This window comes from Cynara cardunculus, assembly GCF_001531365.2.
Source record: "Cynara cardunculus var. scolymus isolate 2C chromosome LG 3, CcrdV1, whole genome shotgun sequence".
Lineage (NCBI taxonomy): Eukaryota > Viridiplantae > Streptophyta > Magnoliopsida > Asterales > Asteraceae > Cynara > Cynara cardunculus.
In genome coordinates this window covers 36,111,173-36,123,718 of record NC_037530.1, presented here as the reverse complement: position 1 = coordinate 36,123,718, position 12,546 = coordinate 36,111,173, and positions in this window count along the sequence as shown.

Sequence of the window (12,546 nt, the reverse complement as noted above, 5' to 3'; positions counted from 1 at the left end):
TTTACTAATAATTCATAATATAATTTAAATAAGAAAAAAAAGGAATTAATTGATAAACTAAAAAAAATTAATAATTAAATAGGAAAAAAAAAAAGTAAAAACAATAAAAAGATAATGAGATTTAGGCTTAGTGGTGCCAATGGTACATCTTGGCGGTGGCATTAGCCTTCCCCTTTACTACGTGTAATGTTAGTTCTTATATGGATAAACTAAGGGGGTGAAAAAAGTCAACCGATAAAATAGGAACTGATCGATTATAATTAGATATTCTATTGTAATTGGATTGGATCGTATTGAAAATTCCAACATTCAATTTGGACAGGTCGGTTTTTGGACGACATTCCAGAACTAACCGAACTGAACCAATCAACATCCAGTTAACCATCCGATTACATCCAACTATCATCTAATTAATTTATTTGCAATTTGCTTAAATATGAGTTTGTTTTGTGTTGGTTTTTTGAATTTTTAGTCTCATTTATGCTGGTTTTAACACATATTAAAAGTGATTAATCAATTTATTTCAAAAATGGGTCAAGTAATTTCCATGACAAATAATAATAAAGCGTTAAAAGCTAGAATCTAAAAAAAATCTCATTTTTCAAAAAGTAGTATTTTGGTCATTTACCAGCATTTCATTCAAATTCCAAAACTACATTCTATAAAACCAAATAGACAGATTTCAATTTCTTCACCATATTGCATTCCAATATATGTCAACCAAACATGTGGTCAAATATAATAACTTTTCATTCAAATTTCTTCAAAGTCAAAATCTTTTGACATATTCCTTTTCATCTAACAACATTTTACGAACCAAACGCCAACTAAGATTAAATATTTATGGTTGTTATGACAAAATCTTTCTACTAAAATTAAACTTGTAAAACATTTGTTTTTTTTTTTTAAAAAAAAACAACCAAAAAATGCGTTCAAACAAAAGAAAAAAAAGAAAATAATAATAATAATAATTTTCTTAAATTCACCAAACAATAACAACAAATTGTTAAATCGATGAAGCGTCAAACCATGGATTTGTCTTTTTTCTGTTTTTTGTTCAACAAACAATAAATCCAAAAATATGCAAAAAAAAAAAAAAAAAAAAGTTATAAACATGAGAGTCGCAAAAGAGCATCGACAAGGTCAAGGTTTCATAGAAAGTGAAATGCCAAATACCCGAAAATGATTTTTTATTTATTTNGAAAAAAAAGAAAATAATAATAATAATAATTTTCTTAAATTCACCAAACAATAACAACAAATTGTTAAATCGATGAAGCGTCAAACCATGGATTTTTTTTTTTTTTTTTTTTTTTTCAAAAAAAAAAAAAACCAAAAAAATAAAAAAAAAAAAAAAAAAAAAAAGGTTATAAACATGAGAGTCGCAAAAGAGCATCGACAAGGTCAAGGTTTCATAGAAAGTGAAATGCCAAATACCCGAAAATGATTTTTTATTTATTTTATTTTTCTAATTTTTGTATTAACTTGGATATCTAATCCACTATGCAAGCCGACTAATCCCAGAACAACATTCTGCTTTGCAGATAGTCCGGAGTCACCGCATTTAAACATCCATGGCCACAAGAGAATTTTTGTTGCTGCTTGGATTTGAACATGGGACCTCCTGTTACTTTTGACCTTTATAGTTAAGCTCAAACCAATCAGACACCACCCTTATGGTTTATTTTTTTTATTTTCTCCAATTTTTATATCCATATGAAAAATATATTATAATTTTAATAAATATAATAATAAAATAAAAGTAGACCCCGAGTACCAAGCAAGTTTTGTGTCCTTTGGTTGATCATTTCAAGTGTTTTTTTTTTTTTAATTAAAAAAGGGTAGAACTTATTCTGTAATATATTTAATTAATTGTTATAAAGGAGGTGCTACTTAGCTTATAAATGATTGTTAAAAAAGTGAATATCGTCACAACCGAAATAATATATAACAAGTTTTTTTATGTGACTGAGACTATATAAAAAAACATATTTTTCGATAGATATGAAATATGTTAAGATAGTAAAAAACAGGGAAAGCACATAGTGTGTGTTTCCACTTTAGATTTATAAAAATATGCATAACATATACTAATTCTTATTAAACATATTGTTTAGTACATAGACATATATCTCATTTTAAGTTCCATAAAACGCAATTGAATATATATATATACACACACACACATATACATACATACATACTTATATACACACCAAGTGGAGGATCATTTGAGAAGAAGAGTTAAAATGAGAAGCGTGAGAAGAGATTTGGATTCATGATCACCTTTAATCTTAAACCCACCCATGTGTGTGTATGTGTGTGTGTGTGTGTGTGTATATATATATATATATATATACACTAGACGAAGAATTGTCTGAGAATGATAGTTAATATGAGAGGCATAAGAAAGGATTTGGACCCTTGATCACATTTAATCTTAAACTCACCCATGAATTGTATTTGATACGGCGATTGCTCCGGTGCATCTGGGTGTATCTTATTCTAATGTGCATCTAAGGATAGAGACATTTTCTTACACTTCTCACCGGGATCCAATTAACCCTCTCTCTCTCTCTCTCTCTCTCTCTCTCTATATATATATATATATATATATATATACATTCTCACGGCTTATAATTGTAAAACAACCTACATAAAGCATCATAAGGACTAGGTTAGCAATAGCAATCAACCTTTAAATATCACAGTACAAACGTGTCAAACCACACCAAAGACTCAAATGATCATGTCAATTCCATCCCCAATTTACACTGTCATTAAATTTGAAGCAAATTTTGCACTCGTTACTTCAAAAAATCTCATCCGCACCACTTGCTTCATGATATTACGTATGGAATGAGAGAGAGCTTCTCTAGTATCAAAATTTATCACCAATGATCAGGGATTGACATATTATCCTCCCACCCTCAATCGTTGCCTACAAACCATGGACCAACATTCTTGGGTCGTTTTTTTAACTAAGAAGACGTAATCAACTGTCCGTTACCACCTTCACTTACTGGGCAAAATTACTGATCTTTATCATGCTTTTTACCGGATTAGACTTTGGCCCCTTGTCATGCTCATTCGATAATGTAAGTGACTCTATCAACATTTGGTAAATGACCCATATTTAACTTATCACAGTTACACTAAAATCCTCTATTAATGAGAAATAACCAATCGCCCTCTCACTTGATTTGTAATGCGTTTACATTCCCAATTTTGGGGCATTACAAATTCATATTATAATTTTTGTTGTAAATATTTCTTTAACATGACATAACGAAAGTTAACATGGTTGGAATGAGGTCATGGTGAGTGTGGCAAAACAACAGATTTTGCTTGAAAAAGTAAATGGTCAAAGGGACGTATTTTTATGAACCGTGCATGTATAGCTACAAAAATAGTCGCGTTTTCATAGTAGTTTTGTGTATTGTTTACGAGATTTTATTAGTTATTATATGTTAATATTGTCGATCATATCAGTTGCGGAGTGAATCCTTTTTTCCTATTATACTTGTATATTAATCATTCTCCTTGACAAATGAACGGAAACACTGTAACCTATCGAAACAAACAATTTTAGAAAGAAAAAAAACAAAACCCGTGTTTAGTTTGCAACCAACTACAAACACAAGCATCGAAATATTGACTTTAGCGTACATTATTAGTTTTTTTATTAAATACAATAATTAAATTATAATAAACTTGTTGATACCGACTTTATATAATACAATAATACCAGATATAATAATATAATTAAATGAATTGACAGGTTAAGGAGTTTATGGGACCACTTGCTTCGTTGGTGTTCCTAATTAACACTCTATCCATACGGTAAGTTTTTTCCCGTTTTAGTTTGATCCCATCTGTTACGATTACGTTTCTATTCCTTGATAATAAATGTACAAATCTGATTCCGTAATGTATAACTTGGTATATAATGTGATGACATCAGAGCTTATAGAAGTGTGAAGAATTGGTTAAGATTGAGCTTTGCTTATATTAATTTCAGTGAAATGAAAACGAAACCTTATGTCGATGTCAGGATAGTTGACGGATCTGTGATCACCTAAATAACATCAAAACGCTAACACACTCGGAAAACGTGTCTTAAGAGCATCCATAGTGATGTGATTTTAGAAACCTCATAGTGTGACTTTTTACTAGTGGATTTGCAGATGCAGTAATAAACGTTTTTAATGGTTCATGATTTTATCACATCGGTTTTATCTTTACTGCACATTCCATGAACGTTTACTCCAATCATGAACCGGTTTACGGTTTTTATATATAGTTTAAAAAACTAACAAGGGTGGTGCCTGATTGGTTTGAGTTTGGCTCCAAAAGTCAAAAGTAACAGAAGGTACCAGGTTCAAATCCAAGGAGGAATAAAAATCCTCTTGTGGCCACGAAGTTCAAATGCGGTGACTCTGGGCTATCTGCAAAGCAGGTGATCGTCCTGGGATTAGTCGACTCGCATAACGGATTGGATATACAAGTTAATCAGAAAAAACAAACTACAATTATATAAATTATAATTGTTATAAATTAAGACAATAATTTAAAAATACAATAATAAAAGTCATAAATAATGAAATAATAAAGGCTACATTAATTTAATATATAATAAATAAAGATTATAATAATAAATTTAGATAGGGGGTTATTTAAAAAAAACTAATAAATGGAGAAGGGTTAGTTAAAAAAATTAGATTATAATATTTATTTTAAAAAAAAATTATGTGGGGCCCGTTATAATGGTTTAAACAGGGCTCACATATGTGAACTTCTTGGTGGTTCCTTCCAACAGTTTGATTTAGCAATTCAAGCAATTTTTAAAAAATATATTAAATTATTATTATCGATAACAGATAAAAATATTGGTCGTATTTTATTAGAGCAATTTTCGAAATGATATGATGATTTTCGAGATTAGAATAGAAAAATTTATTTAAGATGCAGTTTGGATGGTATTCAGTCCTATACAAAAACTCATAAGAATTGGTTAAAAGAAAGTTTTCAAAAAAAAATCTTATATCTTTTTCATTTGAAACCTTGGCACAGCTTTAAACGACGATTCTCTAAGGGAGATCTAAAGAAACGAGATGATTTTGATTCCTGTTTTTTAACGGTTTTCGAAATGAAAATGGAATATCCTCTTGGTCCTCCTCGAAAAACACCTTCCTTTTTTGAACCCATTTTTAAAGATAGGACTGATCCATAAACCTTCATAAACTCTCCATAACAGCTGCATTTTTTAGATTAACCTGGATATCCAACCCGCTATGCGAGCCGACTAATCTCAAGGCGACGACCTGCTTTGCAAATAACCCGAAGTCACCGCATTTGAACCTCCGTGGCTACAAGGGGATTTTTATTCCTCCTTGGATTTGAACTTGAGACCTCCTGGTACTTTTGACATTTAGAGTCAAGTTCAAACCAATCAGACACCACCTTGTGGTTCATAACAGGTGCTTTTAATGTCATGATAGAAGCATAATGATCAAGTGATCATATTTTTGTAATGCATTGTCTCTCACATAAAAATGGGTGATAACTCTAAAAACGTTCTTATATTTCTATAAATACTAGAAATCTTTGACGAACAATATCACGAATCATTATTATCTCTATAATGAAATATTAAACATTTATTTTTTTTAAATAGATAATTATTTATTTACTCAATTTTAGTCAATAATTTGAAGAGCCTCTTGGTCAATTATATAAATAAATAAAAACTCTCCAGAAACTTTAGAGTAAACTACAAATTTGGTTCATGTTTTTTGTCAAAAATGACATTTCTGTCCTTGTAGTTCTAAAATTATAAGATTGTCATGTGGTTTATAAAAACATCTGGATTTGGTCCCTCTCTCTAACGATCGTTAACAAATTCCGTTATATGAGGAGCATATTATCGATTTTTTTGTCTTTTACGCTATCAAAAACCACAATGACCAAAATCATAAAATCAATTTTGATTGAGTAAAAGATCAAAAAATGGAAATACTCTTCATTTAATGGAATCTTTCACCGATCTCTAGAGAGAGGAATCAAATCCAGACATTTTTTTTATTAACCTGGATATCCAACCTGTTTTGTGAGCCGACCAAACCCAGGGCAACCACCAGCTTTGCAGGTAGCCCGGAGTCACCGCATTTGAACCTCTGTGGTCACAAGGGGATTTTTGTTTCTCATTGGATTTGAACATTGGACTTCCTGACACTTTTGACCTTTGAAGCGAAGCTCAAACCAATCATGTACCACCCTTGTGGTTAAATCCAGCTATTTTTATAAACCATAATGACCAAGTTGTAATTTTGAAAAATTTAAAAACATAAAGTATTATTTTGGATAAACCACAGGGGTACATTTGTAATTTACTTAAAAACTGTATATTTTTTTGGTTATAAAGAAGCTATCAGAAGTGCCGTCAGAAAAGGACTGAATCCTTGAGTTAGATGAAATGATTTGGCACATGGTTTCAATTGTCACACAAGTACAAATACCATGTGCTCTAAAACAAGTATGAAAATTTACCTTTTTACCCTCACTGCCTCACTATGATACATAGGGGAGGTTGGAGAATTAAAACTTGTAGTATAACTTACAGTAAATTATGATTTTGGTCCCTGTGGTTTACACGAATCTTTGAAAATGGTTCCTAGGCTTAATAACTATAATATTTTTTATTAACCTGGATATCCAGCCCGTTATGCGAGCCGACTAATCCCAGGGTGACCACCTACTTTGCAGATAGCCCGGAGTCACCGCATTTGAACCTCCGTGGCCACAAAGGGATTTTTACTTCTCTTTGTATTTGAACATGGGACCTCCTGGTACTTTTGACATTTGGAGTCAAGCTCAAACCAATCAGGCACCACCCTTGTGGTTGGCTTAATAACTACAATTATCGTCTCTATTTTTTACATTTTGCTTTGAAAATGGTCCCTGATCACTAGCTCCGTTAAATTTGTCTATTAAGTAAGGGGCACTTGTGTCTTTTTATCTTTTTTTGTCTGATGTGTTTTGTTTTAATAAAAGGACCAAAATTGTAATTTACCTTTTATATTTATATTTATATGACGGTAATCAAACGAGAATCGTAAAAATGTTGACCTTGAGGACTAAATCTCAGTAATTAAAGAATTTTAATCAAAGGCTATTATAAACGATAGCATTTTTGTAATATGTGTATAAACTGTCTTATCTCATGTCTAATTTAAAAATAGGACATATTGGGGTTTTTTATGATCCACATTCTTTGTCTTTTGATAAGTATATTAGGGTTTTTCTTCTCATTTTCTTCCGGAAAACCTCGTCCACCATTCCCCCTCTCACTCCTCTTCTCTTCCTCCGTCGTCCGCCACCGTCGGAGACCCAAACACCTATCGTTCAGTATAAGATCACCTGTGGAAGTGAAAAGGCTGAAACACGATTGGCTTTTCTGGTTCGTTGATCGGATATCGCAACCCTATTTTCCGACGAAGAACTACTTTGGTGATTTGAGCATCACAATTAAGGCAGTACATTGCGTGCATATGGAAATTCGATAACGCCTTCTCGAATCCAATTGTACCACTTCCTTCTCTACAATTTCTTCTCCAGTTGGTTTAGTTGTCAAGCTTCCTGCTGTTTCTTTGATGCTAGCACTGATGGTATTGGTGATTCTGTAACAACCCGTCCCACATCGGTTGGTGAGGAGAACTAAGCACTCCTTATAAGGGTGTGGATACCTCAACCTAGCATGACCGGTTTTGGGGCTTGCGTTGTGCGGCTGCCAGAAACAAAACCGTGCGACTACTGCTTTGTGGTATAGCGGGCAGGTTAGTCAAAGCGGACAATATCATTGCTACGGGGTTCTGGGGGCGTTACAAGTGGTATCAAAGCCAGACCCGGATCGATGTGGCCCAACGAGGACGTTGTGTCCTAACGGGGGGAGGGTGTAACAACCCGTCCCACATCGGTTGGTGAGGAGAACTAAGCACTCCTTATAAGGGTGTGGATACCTCAACCTAGCATGACCGGTTTTGGGGCTTGCGTTGTGCGGCTACCAGAAACAAAACCGTGCGACTACTGCTTTGTGGTATAGCGGGCAGGTTAGTCAAAGCGGACAATATCATTGCTACGGGGTTCTGGGGGCGTTACAGATTCCATAGTTGATTGTATCATACTTATCGGAATTCGGAATCTTATGAATATCTAGATCTTTGAGTGCTCCTGGATTTTTTCAGAAAATTAACTTCCAAGCTAGGGGATATATAATTTTTTTTTATTCGAAACTGCAATTTCAATATACCTACCTCCATTTTCGTGTAAATAGGCGATGGTTTTAGTTGAAAACAGAACCTAAAAATTTATGATTGAGAATCAGTTGTTGGTGCTCGACACATATTGGAAAATCGAGCCAAACTGGAATGGGCCAAATGGCTATCAAACTTTGTTCACGATTCGTTCAACGATTATTTGACGATTTTAGAAGCGTCGGCGGGTCAGACTCAGACCAATTGGTGGCAGTGCCCGATTTACAATCCATCCTCTTATCGAATTTCAATTTCTCATTGGGCTCTCTTTTTATTTTACCCACAATAGTTTTTTTATAAATATCAAATTTTGGTTAACTAGAAATTTGTTATTCTCATGTGGTGAAATTTGGATTTCATTGGGTGAAATAACATATTTAGGAAAATTGTAGTTTATTTCATAAGGTGAAATAAGGTTAGTGTGTGTTCATCTAGTGAATCAGTGTGTTTCATATGGTGAACCTGTGTGTTTCATTTGGTGAATGAATCTGTTGTTTTATCTGGTGATTCTTGTTACCAAAATGATACAACACCCTCAATTTTGAAAAGATCGATTAATTTAAAAATTCCATTAATACAACAGATAAAGGGTAGATTCCTTTTCTATTAGTCAATACTTGAATTTTAAATCTAAAATCAACATCAATAAATGATAGACCAAGCCTTAGATAAAGACTAAGTTAAGGTCGGGTGTTACTATAACCCAATACTGTTGCTATCTCCCACTGCGAAAGACGTCAATGAATAGCTAGAACATTCTTGTGCCTCTAACTAGCACTCATTTTCTCACAATGTTGCTAGTACCAAACCCTAACAAAGACCTGATGCACATGTTGACAAACAAAAAGGTTAGCTTAACGCCTGGTTAAGGAAGAAACCAATTTTAAAATACCAAGAAAAGTAATTCAAAAGATAAAAAAACAAATAAAAAGACAATATTAAAAAGAAACCAAAACATATATTTAATAAAACCAAGAAAAGTAATTTAAAAGACTAAAATACCCCTAAGTTAAGGAAGGGGTTTTTACACATTTAGTCTCAGGGACGAAAACAATAATAAATTACAAATCATAGGAACGACAATCATAATTTCAAAACCATAGGGACAAAAATGGAAGCTTTCTCAAACCATTGGGACTAAAATTGTAGTTTACTCTAAATATAAATATAAATAGAATTAAATGCAAGTTTGGTCCCTATGGTTTACGTCAGTTAACAAGTAAGGTCCCTGAAATAAAAATAAGGAGGGACGCCCTTTAAGTTTCATTTTTATAACGGATACGGTCCTTCCCTCTAATACCGTTAATTAATTTCCGTTAGTGACCCTCCTTTTTCTTAAACAGATTTGGTTCCTCAAAATATTTTTCATTTTTATATCATGTTTGTTCTCTCCCTCAACTTTTGATTTTTTTGATTTGGTCCCTTTTTTTAATCAACAATTTTTTTTTATTAACCTGGATATCCAACCCGCTATGCGAGCTGACTAATCTCAAGGCAACCACATATTTTGCAGATAGCTCGGACTCGGAGTCACCGTATTTAAACCTTCATGGCCACAAGAGGATTTTTATTTCTTTTTGGATTTGAACCTGAGACCTCCAGATACTTTTGACCTTTGAAGACAAGTTCAAACCAATCAGGCACCACCCTTGTGGTTTTAATCAACAAAATTTACGGCACAAACATATATCTTCTAAATATAATGAGCAAATTAATTAAATAAAATATGAAACTTAGACTTTGCCATTAAAATATTTATCTTTTCTGAAATTCGATTTTCATAAAATCCTTTAGCTTGTATAAAATATAATTTTGATAAATATTTTGTTTTAGTTAGTTATAAATAAATAAAAACCCGCTAAAACTAAATATCCGACAATATGTTAGATAATAAGATATAAAAATAGAAGTCGAAGTAATTTACCAAAACTAATTTAATATACAAAAAATATTGTTGTTAAAAAAGATAAAGAAAATATTAATTTAACTAATTTATTTAAACTAATTAATATACACTAAAACTTATTATGGTTAAATTATAATTAAAAAATACACGTCAACTATATAAAATCGTTATAATTTAACACTAAATAGTTGAAGACTATTAACGTTATTATGATGAATAATGTTATAAATTAATAATATTCAACCGGTTAATGTTAAATTATAACAGTTTTGTATAATTGACATATATTCATTAATTTATCATTTAACAATAACCATTTCTAGTATATATTGATCACTTTAAAGTAAAATTACATTTTTATATTTTATTTAACTATGATTTTTTTTTCTTATATTAATTAATTTTAGTAAATTACTTAAACTTATATTTTAATATTTTACTATCTAACCTATCGTCGGATAATTAGTTTTAGCGGAAGTTTTTTTTATTTCAACTAACTAAAACAAAACATTTATCAAAATTATATTTTATATGAGCTAAATGATTTTATGAAAATATTTTTTTAGAAAAGATAAATATTTTAATGGCAAAAATCTAAATTTTAAAATTTTATTTAATTATTTTGCTCATTATATTTAGAAGATATATGTTTGTGCCATAAATATTACTGATCAAAGAGAGGGAACAAATCCTGAAAATGAAAGTTGAGGGAATGACCAAATATGTTATAAAATGAAAAATACTTTGAGGGGCCAAAACTGTTATAAGATGAAAAATAGTTAGAGGGACTAAATCTATTAATAAAAATAAAAGTTAAGGGAAAGAAGGGTCACTAACGAAAAGTAATTAACGGTGTTAGAGGAAGGGACCATATCCGTTATAAAAATGAAACTATACGGACGTTCCTTGTTAAAAATTCTTTTCAGGGACCTTACTCGTTAATTTATATAAACCGCAAGGACTAAATTTGCATTTAACTCAAAGAAATATATAAAAGATAAACTATAGTTTTGGTCCTTTGAGTAAAGGCAAAACAAAAAAGGAATAAAAAGACATAAAAGCCCCTTATTTAACGGACAAATTTAACCAAGTCAGTAATCAGGGAACATTTCCAGAGCAAAATGTGAACAGTAGAGACGATAATTGTAGTTATTGAAGACTAGAGACCAATTTTAAAGATTTGTGTAAACTACAAAGACCAAAACTGTTATAATCTATAACTATATATTCAACCCTAACTCATCAATTAGCACAACCAATGTGCCAATTCAGATAATTCACATTAATAAAACAATCAAACTGTTATTAAATTACAAGAAATGACCATAAAATTTTATGAAAAATCGTAAATCACTTCACAAACCTGTTGGCCATTTCTTGTAACTTGTTAAAAGTTTGATTGTTTTGCTATATGAAACATCCAAATTTGACTTAGATTTGTAATTAAGCCCTGTTATCAAACGAACCAATGCTTAGGATTCAAATCCATAAACCTGTCAAATCTGTCATGCTCATCTATACGTCAACGTTGTAAATAAAGTATTTCACGTATTGTGTTTGAGATTACAACATGCACTTTACAAATCAATCTTCAAAGGGCATGTTGGGGTCCCACATCGACTGTACATGGACCATAAGACCTACGTATATAAGAACCTTCCATCCATCTATAAGAGCTCTTTCACTTCCATTTTGGGGGCATAGAATTTTTTTAAGCAAGTGCACAAAATATAAAATAAGAAATATTAATTATAAAAATAAGGTTTCATTACAAATGACATATAATGGTTTTTTTTTAAAGGACTTGAACATCTAAACCTATAATATCACATGTAATAACATTACTTATAACTCGGTCCAATTTTTTTTGTTAACATAAGGTAGTAAACATCAATTTAAAGCAAATATACCTTTAAAACACCTAAAAGATTTCCATTGGTAGATACGGCACTGGTACCATTTATCCATCAACCATACCCATATATATATATATATATATATATATATATATATATATTAGAAGGGTACTCGTGCAATGCAGCGAGATACATATTGATTTTAATATTTTATTTTACTTTTTATTTCAGTCGATGTTATAGTATGGTTTTATATGATTTTGAAAAAGTGATGATATTTTTATTTTTGAATAAAATAGAAACTTGAAGTATCATAAAAATTTGACAAAAATATATCGATATTAGTATCAAATTAACTATTTAAAATTTCTATTTTTCGTGTAATTTTTTAATTTTATTTTTTATTTAAAATTTAATTTAGGTTCAATAAAGAAGTAATTTATATTTGATTTAATAATATAATTTTCTTATA